This window comes from Dipodomys ordii, unplaced genomic scaffold, assembly GCF_000151885.1.
Source record: "Dipodomys ordii isolate 6190 unplaced genomic scaffold, Dord_2.0 Scaffold51, whole genome shotgun sequence".
NCBI lineage: Eukaryota > Metazoa > Chordata > Mammalia > Rodentia > Heteromyidae > Dipodomys > Dipodomys ordii.
Window position 1 is genome coordinate 2,700,996 of NW_012267267.1, and position 18,170 is coordinate 2,719,165.

Genomic DNA, 18,170 nt, shown 5'->3' on the forward strand with positions numbered 1-18,170 from the left:
TGGTGAGGTTGGGGGCGCAGGTGGGCGCGGGGGTCAGAGGGCGCCGCCTCCAGCCAGGCGCCCCGCATTCCAGAGCAACATCTGGAACAGCGTCTCCTGGCCCTGCCGGCCCCAAATCTCTCTCCCCTCCCCCTTCTCCTCCCTTCCCTCTTTCCCTCCCCTCTCCCCCTCTCTCTTTCTCCCTCTTGCCTTTTGTTTCTCCCCACTTTTCCCCACCCAAGTCAGGGAGCAGAGTAGAGGGAGAGAGGGAGGGTCTCATTCATTCAACAAATGTTTACTCAGCACTGTGCCAAGCAAAAAGCCCGTAATGACACAGCTGCAATTGCTGTGGGGCGCTCCACGCGTGATCTCGCGTCAGTGTCACACGGGCCTGGTGAGGCTGTGCTACTCTCCCCATTTTACAGATGAGGACACTGGCCACACATGCTTCAGTGACTTGTCCAAGGTCAGAGACTTGTCCAGAGCAGAGACAGAGCTAGAGTTCCAGCCCTTGCTCCCCTCAGAGCTACCGGCTTCCTCCACCAAAGTGGGGCTGAGGGCTTTCAGAGACAGATACACAGCCAGACAACTTGCTTATGGTAGAGTTAGGAAGGGGTTCAGAGAGGCTCTGGGGTCCAGCAGGGCAGATGAGCTGGGCCAAGGCTCCTAGGACAGGATCTGAAGAATGGGAAGGTGGCCCTGGGGGAGGGGGAGAGCTTGGGGAGGGATGGTTATTGGAGGAAGGAAGTCTTCAAGACAGAGGAGCAGCAGGCACCAAAGACTGTAGACTCGGTCTCCTGGGAACCATGGGTAGATGAAGGACACCCTTGGGGCCTTGGCCATTCCCTGCTGCAGGGCAGGATTTCCTAGTGCTTGCAATCATCCTTCTCTCTCATCCTCTGAGCCTCACACTCCTCTCCCAAGAGGTGGCTCCTGAGCTCCACCCCCATCTCTTCTGGGCATCTAAAAGCTCTTTCTTTCCCCAGGCACTGGAGATGCTCTGGCACAGCATGTACAAGGGGAGGTGGACAGTTCAGTGACCTTTACTTCTGCAGAGCACTGAAAGGGAGGGCTGAGGCGGAACCTGAGCTTTGTCCTTGGGCAGCTAGGGCATCGCCACAGAGGGTGAGAGGTCATCCACTCTCCTCCCTGCTCCAGGTGCTGGCAGAAGCAGGGAGAACCCACGAAGGGCTCAAGGAAAGAGGGGTGGGGGCTAAAATGTGTGTGTGCATGTGTGTGTGTGTTGGTATTTGAGTGTCTGTATTCAAGCAAGAGCTGAGTGTGTCTGGAATCTGGAGTGTGTATGTGTGTGTGTGTGTGTGTGTGTCCCTGTGCATGGAGCTGGCCTGGGTGGGAGGTGTCTGCGTCTGTGCCTGGGTTGATTAACATTGTCAGTATCTATCTGTAAGGAGGGTGAGGGGCTGTCTGTCTTTGTGGGTCTCAGTGTGCAACCACAGCTTGGCCTAGCCTTGGCCCTCCAGTGTGTTTTCCTGGGAGTGTGGGCACACCCTGTGTCGTGGCTCTGTGAGTGTGCAAATATGGAACTTGGTATCTCTTCTCTCACAGCAGTGATTTGTCCCTCCACATTCCCCACCTAGAGCCCTGACCATTTGCCATGAAGGGGTTGGGGAAGGAGCGCAGCCCCTGGGAGACAGATCGCGCAGGAACACAGCGGCTGTGAGGCACGGATCTGAGTGCCTGTGTAGGCAGTAGATACTGGCTGAGCCCTGCACAGCTCAGAACCCAGTCCAGAGCTCGAGTTCAAGACTTCTCAGATCCCCTGGGTTGTTGTAAGCAGGGTGCTGCCCAAGTTCCCCCCAGATCATTGTAGAAGGAGGTGCTGTGTTACTGTGGGGTGGGAATCATACCTGAGATTCACTTAGCACCACTTAAAACACCCAGCGTTCCGGAGCCAGTCCAACCCCAATTGTCAACCTTTCCTCCTTTATCCCTGAATACCCCAAAGAGGGCTGGACAAGGGGTCACAAGAGACTCCTTAAGGCAGTGGGCCTCTCTTCCTCCCCATCAGAGGCTGGCTAGTGAAAGGCTGTGGCCTCAGTTCCCTCTGAGGCCAACTATTGGGCTAGGAGCATGAGGGAGGGACCCCTGAGTGTCTTCTCAGAGGAAATCTTGGGGGTCCCAGGGGCAGAGATGCTCTGGAAATCCCACAAGGAGCTGCAGATGGGTCCTTGGGCAGAGCAGCCCCAGCCTCTGGGAGCTCCCAGAAAAACGCCCGCATCCAGGGACCCGGGGCCTTCCATCTCCAGGCTGGGCGCTCCACGCCTCCTCTGCTGGGGGAGGGCCAGCCTGAGGCCTTGGCATTGCTCAGGCTGTCAGTCAACCAGCGTCCACATGACCTCTTTCTTGGAACCAGCTGGCCCCAGCCTTGTTGATCTAATCCTGAGCCTCTAAGCCACAGGTCCCTGTCACATCCATCTCCAAGTGTCAGCCTGGGCCCTGGCCCCAGGTGCTGCCTCCTCCTCTCTCCAATCCCGACGTGACTTACAGTAACCTCTGTCTGGCTCGGACTAGAGCAATTGAGAGGCAATTGGGTTTGGAACTTGCTGATTCTGCTGCAGGCCTAGGATGTGGGCTGAGGGAAGACTCTGGGCAGGAGCCCCCAGCTTTACAGAGCAGAGGTCCCAGAAGTGGGGGAGGGGCAGCAGGGCTAAGCTGTGGCCCAGAAGGCATTCCAATGGATAGGTCTGGGGAAGCCAGGGATGAAGCCCTGTCTGTGTTTGGAGTTTCTAAGGGCCAGTGACACTGTCCTGTAGGAGGTCCGACCAAGTGTGCATGCCCCAGACACACCCAGGGACCTCATGTCCTTGGGTCCGAGCTGGGTCCCTGCCTCTACTTCCCTTTTAATAAGTCCCTCCTTCAGGTGTGGGGGACTGGAAGGGATGAGCATCTGCTGGGAGTGTGGAGACTAAACCAACAGAGCATTTGCAAGCAGGGGCTGGAGCTGGAGACGGGGCTGAAGGGAGCAGCACCCTGTCCGGGCTGCCCCCCCCACACTCCAGGGGGCCGGGCAGGCAACAGAGGGGGTGCTGTGCTGCTTCAGAGGCTGGGAGACCCTCCTGTACACAAATAGGGAGATGGTAGGAAATGCATGGGGAGGGAGCCTGTGAAGTTAGGGTACTGGTGGAATGGGTTTGGAAGCAAGAAGGTTGAGAGTACACGGGAGCCCAGGGAGGGACCACCAGCGCCAGAGCCTCTGGTCAGGTCTAATGAGGGATGGGGTGGGGGAAGAGGGTCCAGGCTTTGAGGCCAGAAAGACTTGGATTAGCTAGCTGCCAGCTCTGCCTCTTCCTGCCATCTGCTCCCAGATCAGTCAATCGCCTCTCTGCTAGGCTACATAATGATCTCCTTTGGTAGAGCTCAGAGGCAGAGCCTGGAGGCTCAAGAGAGGAGGCTGAAGCTGAGGCTAGATTGAGCTAGAAAGGGCCACACGTGCAGCAATATGGATGGCCTAAAATGCTGGAAAACCCAGGGGCAGATCCTCTCCCCAGCCCCCAGAAGGAACTTGATTTTAGCTCCAAAAGTCTTGTTTTGGACATCTGATCTCAATAGATGAGAGAATATATTTGCATTGTTTTTGGGCATGCTGGGGTATTGTACTTGCTAGGCATGTTCTCTACTACTTGAGCAATGCTCCCAGATCTTTTTGTTGTTGTTGTTGGTAGCGGTGCTTGAACTGAGGCCTGGGCACTGTCCCTGAGCTTTATCGCTAAAGGCAAGTGCTCTACCACTAAGCCATTTTCCCAGCTCTCCAGATCTTTTTTAGTTCATTTTTCAGATACAGTTTTGTGGTTTTGTCCCAGGCCTGCCTTGGGCCCTAGTCACCCTACCTCTGCCTCCTGAGTAGCTGAAATGATAAGTGTGAACAGTTGTGCCCAGCTTGATTTTATCTTGTGGTGGTAGTGTGTGTGTGTGTGTGTGTGTGTGTGTGTAGTTTTTTTTTCATGGTATGGGTTTTGAACTCAGGACCTTCCTAGAGTACTGGCTAGGCAGGTACTCTACTACTTGAGAGACACCCCCAGCCCTTTTTTGCTTTAGTTATGTTTCAAATAGGGTCTCCTGCTTTTTGTTCTGTTTAGCCTGAGCTTGCCTCAGCCCCCCATCCTTCCATCTAAATGTCCCAAACAGTTTGGAATGTAGCCGTGAATTACCTTGTTTGCTGAGATGGAGGTCTCACAATAACTTTTTGCCTGGACTGGTCTTGAACTGAGAGCCTCCCAGTTTCAGCCTCCTGAGTACCTAGGATTTCAGACCTGTATCAACATGGCTAACCTCGAGTGAGCCACACTGGAAGGAGATGGCAAAGGCAGAAGGGGCAGCATTCCAGGCCTAGGGGAGAGAGTACACCCAGGCAAGGGTGGGGGGAGAGAGTACACCCAGGCAAGGGTGGGTGTGGTACAAAGCCTTTGGGGGGGGGAAGGGAGCTGATTTGGCTGGAGGGAGCTCTTATGAAGAACATCATTGAGAAACCGAAAGATGGGTGAAGGGTTGGCCTGCCTGTAGGCTGAAGTGCTTGGACTCAATCCATCCCAAAAGCAACGAGTCCCCAGGGGACTGTGCAAGGGCGTGGTACACACAGACTGGCAGTCTGGCCCTATAACTTAAAGAACTTTGAAACTAAGAAAGAATTTACTTTCCTTAAAAGTCATCTATTCATAGGCTGGGAATGTGGCTTAGGAGTAGAGTGCTTGCCTAGCGTGCATGAAGCCTTGGGTTCGATTCCTTCGTACCACATAAACAGAAAAAGCTGGAAGTGGCACTGTGGCTCAAGTGGTACAGTGCTAGCCTTGAGAAAAGAAGCTTAGGAACAGTGCCCAGGCCCTGAGTTCAAGCCCCAGGACTGGCAAAAAAAAAAAAAAACAGTCATCTATTCAGTATGGCAAATTACACAGGATTCTAGCTACTCACATACAGTGAGACCAAGAGAGGATAGTCTTAGGAGAGAATCACAAAGGCGCAATACCCAAGCACCCCTACATATGTGTATAAAATAATATACGTGCTGAAATGAACTCCAAAGGATTTTTTCTCAATTTGTTTTTTCTTTTTCTGATGTCTGTATTCTTTACCTTATATGTGAGATATTCACGTGCACATCTGTGAGAAGGTGGGGACAGGACACAGAATCAGGAAAAAAGGTGAGAAAATGCAGCTGTGAAGCAGCTGAACTATGCAACTTGTGGATGGAGATGGGGGGAAGGGAATGGGAGAGAACGGGGGAACAGATGACACTGTATGAAAGGAAATGTACTTATTACCTGAGGCATATAAATGCAATCCCGCTGTATATCGACTCTATGATAACAACAAAGTAATTTTTTAAAAAGTCATCTATTCAGGAGAAAATGAAGTAAGGCCATTTTTAATTTTGTAGTGTTGCCATGGACTCTTGAATTAGAATGTACTTACTGCAGTAGATGACCTAGTCAAGCGGAAATGATCATTCCTTTTTCACTGCAGGCCATCCAGGGCTGGTAGGGTGGCTCCGGATTTATCAGGAAGCCAGAGTTCTGCCAGGGTAGATGACTGTCACTGTAATGCACACAGATGGCGACACCTTGCTGCCTGGGTTTAAATCATGAATCTGCCATTTACCTGCTGTGTGACTCTGAATCTACTACTTAACTTCTCTGTGTTTGCATTTCATCATCTCTCAATGACACAGTACCAATGTAAGTGACATAGTACCAATCTGTTGGTAGGGAAAATAAGTTCTCCCAAAAATGCAAAAAAAAAAAAAAACAACCAAAAACAAAACCCAACCCTAAACAAACAAATAGGACTCTGAAGAAATGATTAAGAATGTTGTGATGAGCTGGGCACTGGTGGCTCACGCCTGTAATCCTAGCTACTCAAGAGGCTGAGATCTGAGGAACATGATTCAAAGCCAGCTGGGTAGGAAAGTCCGGGAAACTCTTATCTCCAATAAACCACCAGAAAACCGGAAGTGGCATTGTGACTCAAGTGGTAGCGTGCCAGCTTTGAGCTGAGGGACAGTGCCCAAGACGAGAGTTCAAGCCCTATGACTGACAAAAAAATACAAAAGAATACTGTGATGGGGTATTATCCTGGATTACCAAGTGGGTCTACTCATGTAATTGTGACAGCCTTAATGCGGGAGAAGGTCAGAGTAGCAGTAGATGTTCTGCTGGAAGCCCAGAATAATGACAGGAGGAAGGAGTCATGAACCAAGGAATGCAGGTGGCCCCTGGAAGCAGACACAAGCAAGGAAGTGGGTTTTCCTTGCACCTGCAGAAGGAAGATTCCACTAAGCCTCTGGAGCTTTATTTACAGCAGCCAGAGAGAATGAATATATCTCCCTGGGTTAAGTGAGCATTTCGAAAAGTATCTGACACATGGGTGGCTTCAGATGCTTAGCTATTATTATTTACTAGCCTTTGTGTATCAGGCATGAATATGCTGACCTGGTCACATGTGGCTGCAAGGGAGGCTGGAAATAGAATTTTCCTCAGGAGAACCATGTAAGGGGTTTTTGTTTGTTTGTTTGTTTGTTTGTTTTTACCAGTCCTGGGCATTGTTGAGCTAGCACTCTACCCCTTGAACCACAGTGCCACTTCTGGCCTTTTCTGTGTATGTGGTACTGAGGAATTGACCCCAGGGCTTCATGCAGGCTAGGCAAGCACTCTACCACTGAGCCACCTTCCCAGCCTGTCATGTTCTATGAGTAAAGGCAAAATTATCTGGCATAGTTCTTACTGTGAAAGACAAGAAGTTTGTCAGTGGTAATGCTTGTCCTTGAGTTTGCTTCAATACACATTTTTCCATCTCTTCTTTCTGGTGCCATTCATTTTATATAATATTTTTTGACTCTCCTCTGTGTCAGATGAGACATCCATTATTACTCTTATCATCTCCCCACCTGCCTTCCCCAGCTCCTCTTGTTAAACTACTATGTTTTCATCTGGTTCCACATCCATACTTAAAATAATCTGGCCAGGTATGATAGAACACTCTTGCAGTCCCAACTCCTCAAGCAACACAAGACAGGAGAATAATATTCCAAGGCTAGTTCCAGTTCCAGGCAAAAACTTGAGACCCTAGCTGAAAAATAGCTAAAGCAGAAGTAGCAGGGTGTGTGGCTCACAGAGCAGAGGCCCTGAGTTCAAATCTCAGTTATACCACCCCAAAAACATTCTAATTTTGTCTGTTGTCCATCTCTGAATTTCTAATAATGTTCTAATTTTGTCTGCCCCTGAAAGTCAATAAAGTCTTTTCTAAAGTATTGTGATTATGTAAACATATTCTGTGCAGAGTCACACAGCATCCTGGGACCCACAGAGAAGGTGCCATCATCATCTTAAGGCTTGAATGCTGCTTCAAGGGAAATGTCCTGGCCTCAAGTTCAAGTGTCCTCTTCCACACCCCCTCCCATTCTTGAAGTCATGCTATACTTCATTTCATATTTGGGTCATGACTTTCTTTTTAGGATTTTTAAAATTGTTATTATAAAGGTGATATACAGATACACAGGTGATACACATAAGTCAGGTAATGAGTACATTTTTGGGGGGATAATGTCACCGCTTCCCTTGCTTTCTTCCAGTTTTTCCCTCCCAACCCCACCCACAAGTTGTATAGTTCATTTTCTACCAAGTGTCTGGTGAGTACCACTGCTGCATTTGTTCACCCTTTGTCCTTCCATTTCTATGCCCACCCACCTTACCCTTCCAAAGACAGATCGATGAACAAACAGCAAAAGGAAAAGAAAACAAAACCAACAAAAATAAAAACCTCATTTCCACTTCCTGGTGGTCACGATGTTCTTATACAACTTTTTTTTTGTTCTCTTGTAGTTTCTAATTGCTTTTCTCTTTGCCTCTTTAGAGAAGAAACATATGACTTTTAAATCAAGTCATTAAAATCTTCCAGCATCTTAATGACATTATTTGTTGAATGAAGCCATTTTCTTCTTTAAAACCCTCTGACATCCTGTTCTAATTTTGACTGCTGGCCCTCTGGCCCTCTGGTATTTGTAGTGATTGTCCTCTGGGTTCATTCCACTGCTTTGGGATTCTGTGAAGTCTCTGTCTGGGATTGTGTCCCTACTTTGCAGGAGCACATCTTCAAAGAACATTGTCAAGAGATGTGCAGGGAAGGAAAGCTTTGGGGATCTTTTGGTTGTCCTTACATGGCCTAAGTGGGGAAGACCAGACAGCAAACTGCGGTTTAGGGTCCTAGCTTGCAGACAGGCAAAGCACCCCAGGCTCCCCACAACCTCTGGGAGGAGGAGGAAGATTTGTTCTAGACCCCACCTCTCCCACAAGCTTCTCTCCCCTCTCTCCAGCTTCAGGAGAAAGATCCTGCAACATCTTTTTTTTTTTTTTTTTGCCAGTTGTGGGGCCTGAACTCTGGCCTAGGCACTGTCTCTCAACTCTTCAGTTCAAGGCTAGTGCTCTAGCTCTAGAGCCACAGTGCCATTTCCAGCTTTTTCTGCTTATGTGGTGCTGAGTAATTGAACCCAGGGCCTCAAGCATGCAAGGCAAGCACTCTACCACTGAGCCACCTTCCCAGCCCCTCCTGCAACATCTTTAGAAAACAGTTCTCTGTCATTTTGAAATTTGTCCCTATCTCTGTATGTTGCATCATGTATGACTTGTGTATATGCATGTGCGCATGGTGTGTGTGTGACGTGTGTATGCAAGGGCTATGTATGTGTGTGCATATGTGCATGGGATGTGTGTGCATGGCATGTGTGCATGCTCTGTGTGCAGAGGGGATGCGTGGAGTGTGTGTATGAGAGAGAGAGCGCGCACGGATGGGTGTGCATAGGGAGTATATAAATGTATTGAGGTGGGGGAGGGTCTGGGTCTGGGTCTGGGTCCGTGGTTGGGAGGGGTAATCGGTGGCTGACTCCAGCCTGTACTAAATAGGCTTTCACTTATTTTCTACAGTTGCATTTTCTTCCTATCACATTTCATGTCTCACTACTTTATTATGATTCCTTATAGTAAAATTTCCTTAAATGGACTCTCCCGGTCCTCTACTGTAATCTGTGAATTTGCAAGTTGGATGTGGCAGTTCTATCTTTAATTATTTGTAATTACACAGCCCTATTTTTCGAATCCACGTGCAACTACTCCTCCGTGCTTGTTCAGCTATTCCTAACCACCACTCACAGCGGGGGGGGGGGTGTGCACGCCAGCCTTTGGGGGAGCATTTCTCTAATCGTTTACCCTGTCATTGCCTCTAATCAGTCATGGACGCCTTCTCTCACTGATTTGTGCCTCCCAGAGGATCTACTTTCACTCATTCTCCTCCTCGCCCAGATCCTGGCATAAATAAGAGTCACGGCGGAAGGCAGAAGCCCGTCATTACTGCTTCTATGCAGCTGTGAGAGCTGGTGTCACTTCTGGAATCTCCGCCGCAGCCATTGCTGCCTGAGCCCCATCGCACAGGCCTCAGCCTCAGCCTTCTCCTCCCCTCTGGTGTCCTCCCACGTTTGGCCACAGCAGTGGAGGTGTCCAAGGAGTTACAGGAGCCTCCTGGGAAAGAAAATCCTCCCACGGACCAAGCAGGAGGGACACCGAGGCCCCAGTCTGGAGGCAAAGTCTCTGTCATCTCAAAGAAAGGATTTGGGGAAATTGCATGTAGCTATGACAACCGAATACCATGGGCTCAGATACATATTCAGGGAGCAGGAGAAGTCCATATCTTACATAAATTGCCTCAAATGACAGGAGAAGAGGGGAAGGCGTGCTGCATTGTAAGAGCTCATACAACCTCGGTATAGATCTAGATGAGCGCAGTGTGGGAGTTCACAGGTCATAGGTCAATTTCAATGGCAGCTGCAGATGCAGATATTTTATTTTATTTTATATATTTATTTAGTTTTTGATTGTGGAGCTTGAACTCTGGGCTTGGGTGCTGTGCCTCAACTCTTCAGCTCAAGCCTGGCACTCTACCACTTGAGCCACAGTGCTACTTCTGGCCTTTCTTTTCTGTCTATGTGGTGCTGAGGAATCGAACCCAGGACCTCATGCATGCAAAGCAAGCAGTCTACTACTGAGCCACCTTCCCAGCCCAGATGCAGATTTTTTTTTTTTTTTGTCCATTCGTGAGGCCTGAACTCTGGGCCTGGGCGCTGTCCCTCAGCTCTTCAGCTCAAGGCTAGCACTCTACCACCTGAGCCACAGCGCCACTTCCGGTTTTCTTCTTTTTTTTCTTATGTGGTGCTGAGGAATCGAACCCAGGGCCTCATGCATGGAAGGCAAGCACTCTACCACTGAGCCACCTTCCCAGCCCTAGATGAGATATTTTAAACATGACATTATCAAATGAAATAATGCGATATCTAATGCAAACGACTAAGTTGAGTTTTATCCAGGAATGCAGGACTAGTTCAACATTACGAAATTATCATTTTAAGCCAAGTGCTGGTGGTTCATGCCTGTAATCCTAGCTACTCTCGAAGCCAAGATCTGAGGATTGAGGTTCAAAGCCAGCCCAGGCAGGAAAACCTATGAGACTCTCATTTCCACTTAACTACCAAAAAGCCAGAAGTGGAGCTGTGGCTTAAGTAGTAGAGTGCCAGCCTTGAGTGAAAAAGCTAAGGGACAATGCCCAAGGCCCTGAGTTCAAGTCCCAGTACTGGCACACACACACACAAAAGATAATAAAAAGAAAAGAAAAGGAAGGAAGGTAGACTCGCAGGCAGGCAGCCCCGTTCAGAAATGAATACGAAGTTTTCCTTCGCTTTTTTCCTTGGTCATTTCTGGCTGGGTGTGGATTTTTTTATTGGAGTTTTTTCTTTCCTTTTCTTTCACTAATCATTCTTAAAAATTTAAGCTGTATTCTGCAGTTAACAATGCCTGAAGTTAATCAATGTCCTATAGGACAATCATAGAATGTCTTTGTGCCAGATCATAGTTTCCTAGTTCTCATCTACATTGTTTTCAGGCTTTTTAGTCTTAGGATTTTTTTTCTTCCTTTCAAGGATCTCAAGAGGTAGTCTCTGCTGGACTGGAACTCTAAATGCTCTTGCATCAGACTATCAAGTGCTGGGAAATTGTGTTTTACTTTTTTGTATTATTGTTGTTTTGTTTTATTTGCTAGTACTAAGATTAAAACTCAGAGCCTCAAGCTTTCTTGTCTGTCACTCTATTCCTTGAGTCACACCTCCAGCCCAGCTTTTCTCTGTTTTGGAAATGGAGTCTAATGGACTTTTCTGCCCTGACTTTAAACTGTGATCCTCCAGGTCGCAGCCTCCACAGGTGGGAGCTTTCTTTGTTCTTTTTTTTTTTTTTAACCTTTTCCTCCTTTTTTTTTTTTTTTGTACTGCTCCTGGGGCTTTTATCCAGAGCCTGGGTACTGACCTTGAGTTTTGTGCTCTTGGCTAGCACTCTAGCACTTGAGCCACAACTCCACTTCCAGTTTTTTTGGTAGTTAATTGGAGGTAAGAGTCTCACAAGCTTTCCTGCCCTGTCTAACTTTGAACCATGATCCTCAGGTCTCAGCCTCCTGAGTGGCTAGGATTATAGGTGTGAGCCTCTGGTATGGTGCCCAGCTAAGCAACTAGTACCTGGCTCCTTTTTTGGCCATGGGGTTTGAACTCAGGGACTGTCTGATCTTGAGATTTTTTTTGCTAAACATTAACACTCTATCACTTTGCAAGGCATGCACTCTACCGCTGAGCTACCTTCCCAGCCCCACTCTATCACTTTGAGCCACAGCTCCACTTATGGTTTTCTGGTAGAGATAAGAGTCTTCTGCCTGGGCTGGCTTTGAACTAGGATCCTCGGATCTGTCTCCCGAGTAGCTTGGATTGCAGGTGTGAGCCATCAGTACCTGGCTTTTTTAAAAATGGATTTTAAACAACAGTTTTATTGAAGTATAATTTACATAAAGTATACTCTATATAAAGTTTACAATTTGGGGCTGGGAAGGTGGCTCAGTGGTAGAGTGCTTGCCTTGCATGCCTGAGGCCCTGGGTTCGATTCCTCAGCACCACATAAGCAAAAGAGAAAAAAGCCGGAAGTGGCGCTGTGGCCCAAGTGGTAGAGTGCTAGCCTTGAGCTGAAGAGTTGAGGGACAGCGCCCAGGCCCAGAGTTCAGGCCCCACGACCTGGACCCCCCCAAAAAAAGTTTACAATTTGATGTTAAAAGCACCCCCACAGTCCCCAGCCCCTCTCCACCCAAACAGACACTTCTGTTCTTTTGCTCAGTACAGACTCATTCACCTTCCACAATTTTAGGTGTGAACAGAAACGTACAGTAAGTCCTTTAATGGCTTTCATTGAGTGTAATCATCACTTTGAGATTCATTCACGTTCTAGAGTGATGTTAGTGACTTTTCTGTCGCTGTGACCATAATACCTGACATAAAGGAAAGAATTGTTTTAGATCATGGTTTCAGAAAGCTCAATTGGCCTATGCTCAAACATTTTTTTGTGTGTATGGATGCTGGTACTAGAGTTTGAAGTCAGGGTTTTATACTTTCCCTGGAATTCTACCACTTAAGCTATGCCTCTGCTTCCAGCTTTTAGCTGGTTAGAGATAAGTGTCTCAGATTTGTCTGACTTGGTTGGCTTTGAGTCGGGATCCTCAGATCTCAGTCTCCTGAGGAGCTAAGATCACAGGCAGGAGCTACTGGTACCCAGTGATAACACTGTTTTATTAGCATACATACATTGTTATACAAGGGGAGTTCATTGTGACATTTCCACCCATACATACTATGAGCCCCATGTGCCCTGGTATCGTCACCCCTCTATAACTCCCATTCCTCTCTCTCCTGTTCCAAAACAATAGGTTTCACTGCTTTCCCTGTAAGTCTATGGTTGTTTGAATTTCCTATGTTGAGGGGTTTTTTTTCCCCTCTCCAATCTTCATACCAGCTACTTCTTTCTTCTGAGTTTGTTTCCTGAGTTTTTTGTGTTGGCTTAGCCTGAAATGGTGCCAGAACGTCAAGTCCCCGCGGCATTTCCTAGTGATTTCTAACAACCTGATTTCTAACAACCTCCAGCCATGTCCTCCTTTTGTTTCCCAGGATGTGCTCTCTGTGCTGATGATTTGTTTACCAAGGCTCGTTAAGGACTCTATTCAATTTTTTGGTTGTTTTACATATTACCACTTTCTGTATTCTCTTTATTATTTCCTTCCTTTTACTCTCTTTGGGTTTTCTGATTGCCTTTTCCCAGTGTCTGGTGATGGCTACTTACTTCACTTGTTAGTAATTCTCTTTGTTTTTGAGATGTTTTATTTTATTGTTATTATAAATGTGACGTACATAGGGGTGACAGTTACACAAGCCAGGTAAAGAGTACATTTCTTTTTGGACAATGTCACCCCTTCCCTTACTCCCTCCTGGTTTTTCCCTCCATCTCTACCCACAAGTTATATGGTTCATTTTCAACATGATCTCTAGTGAGTACCACTGCTGCAAACAATTCTTTCTGTATTTCATAAATGTAGTTAAGGCTATGCTTTCTCTTCCAAGTTCCATTTTAGCATACTCCTGTTCCATTTTAAATATCTTGCGATCTACATTGTAATTTTCTCCTTTCCTCATGACTTATTTAGAAATGAGCTTTTAAATTCCCAAACACACGAGATTTCCTTGGCCAACTTTTTTACTGTGGATTTTTTATTTTTATTATATGAGAATTACAAAATGTGATGGAGTGGTATTGATATTATTATTAATTATTTGCAGTGTTAGGGATTGAACCCAGGGCTTAGCATATGCTAAACAGGCACTTTGCCACTGAGCTATACCTCCAGCCCCATATTGTTTTTTCTTTTCTTTTTTTGAACTCAGTGCCTCAACTTCACTCACCCAGTTTGTTTGCTTCCCTTTGCAGCCCTAACACCTTTTTGTAGCCCAAGCCAAGGCCACAGGGGGGTGCACAAGCCCCACTCCTAACTCCACATGCACCTTGATCACCAGTGGCTATGAGCGCCAACCTTCAGGGCACAGTATCGTGCGAAGTCAGAGCTACAGCTCCCGCTTGGTGGGTGCCAGCTGCAAGAAGGCTGCATGTGTACTGGCACCCAGCTTACCCACGCTTGGGCTTGGGATCTGATAGATAAGGTTGCCCGCTGTAAATTAATAAAATCAGACTCAGCCATAGTTCTCCAACCGTTTGCTCACAGCACACAGCATGGAAGGAATATGGGACCTCCCAGAAGCAAGCAAGCCTTCTGGGCAGGGACACCCTCCGACCCAATCTGCCCCTGATGCCAGCAATCACAGACTGACAGTTCAGTGTCCAGGCACACACCTCCCATTTGAGATGCCAGTCTGGTAATTGGCAGACCCAGTCATTTGGCCCGGGCTGTTGACTAGCTGGCTGCAAATCAGGGTTTCTTCAACCTGCCTCTCGCATTCAGTGAATTTACTGAGGGCTCTCACGGAACTCAAGGAAATACTATATAGGTTCACACCTATAGTTCTAGCTACTCAGGAGGCTGAGATCTGAGGATCCCAGTACAAAACCATCTCAAGTAGAAAAGTCCATGAGACTCTTATCTCCAATTAACCAGCAAAAAGCCAGAAGTAGAGCTGTGGCTCAAGTGGTAGAGTGTCAGCTTTGAGCAGAATAAAACTGAGATAGGACCCAGGTCTTGAGTTCAAACCTCAATACTGGCACATTAAAAAAAAGGCTTGCTTTTACTGGATTATAGGATGCTGATGGAAAGATGAAGGGCAAGGTGTGGCTGGAGAGATGCAGGGGAAAGAAGTGCAGAACCGATGTGGACAGAGCTTCCCAGCCCTCTCTCCACAGCCCTGCTCTAGGTTTTAGGGGTCCTTCAATGCAGAGCTAGCCCTGGTAGCGTGAGTAGAGAGAGCCAGCCAGGCCTGGCCACCGGTGCATTCTTCTGGGCCTCTCCCTGCAGCCTTGGGTTTGGGGCAGGACTACTTTGGAGTGAGGAGGGTCTTAGGATCTGTTATCAGAGCCAGGGTAGGTTGGAGATTATGCTGGTTCTAAGACAGAAAAGGGAGAGAATCAGAGTTTTTATGACTCACCTCAGGGAAGAGATTTTAATGGGAAGTAGAACTCACTGAGAGAGGGAACTTGGGGGTGGGGAGATGTCATCACATGAAACCCACCACTTCTTAGTAATATGTCCTTAAAGTACTATCTCTCTTCTCCCCTCTAAAGTGAAGAACAAGCCAGGCACCAGTAGCTCATGCCTGGAACCTTCGCTACTCAGAAGGTTACCATCTGGAGGATTGTCACTTGAGCCCAACCCAAGGCAGAAAAGCCCAAGATACTCCAAATAATCAGTGAAAAGCCAGGCTGGAGGCATGGCTCAGGTAGTAGAGAGCCTCTTGAGCAAGTAAAATCAAGCAAGCTTAAAATCCTGAATTCGAGCCATAGTTTGGGGGTGAGGGAGGAACAGTCCTTACTTTGTTCATCTTTGCCTGGCACCGCCTCTTGGGTGGACAAGCTGGCATGTTCTGTTAACCACCCCATCTTGGCCCACGGTAGCACAGGTGCAAGAGCAGGAGGCTCGCTGGACGCTGCCCAGCCTTGGTCCTGCCACACCTTGGGAGGAGATTGCCAAAGCTGTTTCACAGCCAGGGTTTCTACTAAGCAGATGGAATTCTAGAAAACATCGCCCAGGGCCCAGGAAAGAGTTCTCTGAACAAGCTGGGGGAAGAATCTCTTATTCATTCATCCCCCTCACCCATGTCCAAGTTTACCGGCAGGCAGTGTGCTCAGTACCTGGCTCCACCACTCCCTGGCTGTGTGACCTGACAGGCCACAACCCTCCAGGGCCTCCATTCCCTCCCTTAGAGGTAACAGTTTCCCCTAGCTGTTACCAACACACTTCCCTCTCCCTCTCCCTTTGTCTTTGGGGATCTCCCCCATCCTCCACATGCTGATTGCATAAAGGGCTGTTGTGGCCTCTTGGCTGTAGTTTAGTTGATTGGCTTACAGATGGACACTGAAGTGGAGCTGAGCCAATCAGAAGACTTCCTGGAAAGTGGCAAGGGGCTGGACATGTTCAGGAGTCCTTACTAACCATGTGCAGACACTCTAACGAGAATGACAGAAAAGAGAGAGACACGGGGAAGGAGAGACTATGCCTCAGAAATACTGGGCTCCCTGGTTCCAACCAAGCTGGGCCTGCTAATCCTCCCATGGGTTTCCAGGATTCCAGGAGCTGCCTTGCTACTGGGGACTAGGTTTGTAGAGAGACACTTCCCTGTCAGGGGTTGGAAGGATGCAGCGAGCAAGTGCCTGGCTCACTGCAGCTCAGGAGGCACAAATTCCTTTCCCTTAATGGGCACGAGGCAGGGATGGAGTCTGGCAAGATGTCAGGAAGATGTGAAGTCTCAGCAACTGTGAAGTGATGTAATTTAGCAGCCCCTGGGAGATTAGAGTCAGGTGCTGGGAAACCCAGCCGAGTCCCTCCCTAACCTCTCCACCAACCCAGACAAGGGGGCAGGAGATCAGAAGGAATACTTGCTTGCTTGAAGTATTCAGTGGCTAGGAAAGGATGGGGCTGAGAAAGAAAGAAATCCTGCCCCATTCTTTTGCAGGAGAAGTTGTCACTAGGGTCCCACTGTCCCAGAGATGTATGCCAGGTCCCTAAAGATTCAGATGGTGGGTGCCAAGAAAGACTTTCAAGAGGTGGGGCATTTGAGCTGGGTTGTAACAGATGAATAAGAGCTTGCCAGGTAGGAAAAGGGCTTGGAGAGGTCATTTGACTGTAATTACTTTTTTTTTCCCGGTCCTGGGACTTGAACTCAGGGCCTAGGTGCTGTCCCTGAGCCTCTCTGTGCTGCTCAAGGCTCGCACTCAACCACTTGAGCCACATTGCCACTTCTGGCTTTTTCTGAGTGGTTTATTGGAGATAAGAGTCTCATGGATTTTTCTGCCCAGGCTGGCTTCCAACCGTGATCCTCAGATCTCAGCCTCCTGAGTAGCTAGGATTTTAGGCATGAGCCACTGAAGCCTGGCTTTACTTTCAGTTCTTTTGGTGGTAAATTGGAGATGAAAGTCTCATAAACTTTCCTGGCTTCACAATTCTAAGTTCTCAGAGCTAGGATTACAGGTGTGAGGCAGCCCTACTTAGCAAAACTATGTTTTGGTTTTGTTTATTTATGTTGTTGTTTTAAAAGAAAGATTTATACAAGATAAAATATATAATATATTCAGAACAATGTGTTGGCAGAAACTTGTGGTCAAACACACATGAAACTTTTACATGGTCAAGGCCAGTCCCTTAGACTGAACCCTGAAAAAATTCCCAACAACAAGGGAAAAGCTCTGTTTATCCTCCCACCAATCCAGGAGACAATGAGTGCCCTTAGCCTCATTAAAGATGGACAAACCCAGCCAAGATTACAGAGCCAATGTGGATCAGAGCAGGGGCAGGCATCTCCATCTGTCCAAAGACCCCTGCTTTTGGCTCAGAGAAGGAAAAGGATTAACCCCAGGACACACAGCAAGGGGCTAGGGTGCCAGGATTTCTTCATAGGCAGCCTCAAGGACGGGGAAGGACAGGAATCAGGTCCGGAGGGCTTACATTTGCTCTTTCCTTATCATAACACCTGCTGCGGCCACCTGCCTCCATCCCTGCCCTCTCCCATCCACAGGATGCTTAGGCTGAGGCTGAGGCAGGGCTGGGTCTCATGGCCCACAGGGCAGAGCCGGGACCCTCAGCCTCCAGACCAGGTAGACCTGGTCCCAGCCCCTCCCTTCTCCACCCCTTGAAGCTTCGTTAAAGGCCCTGGTAGAAAATTCCAACCTCACCCCAGCCCCATGGCCTCTGAACTGGTTTTTTCCAGCATCCCGGGGCCCCAGCCGTGGAGGGGGTGTCCAGGGCCTCCCTGAGCCCTTCCTCAGGGTTCCCCGCCCATGTCGGCCTTTTCCCAAGGCCACTGGCAAGCCTCATCCCTGGGGACTGGTGGGCGGGCCAGGGGAGCCGGCTCAGGACGTCCTAGCAAACAGGAAAGGAGACAAAAGCGCTCGCTTGTGCTTGTCGGGTGCCTGCATTCCTTTCAGGTGATGCCCAAGGGGCCACGGCTGGCTAGGGGCTCCTGGCCATGATTCACTACACCTGTCTTTCCTGCCAGCTGGAAGTGGGGCAAGATGCAGGATTGCATGGGGAGACCCACCCTCATCCCTCACCCCTGCACACACACACACACACACACACACACACACACACACACACACACACACAGCGCCCCTCTGGGA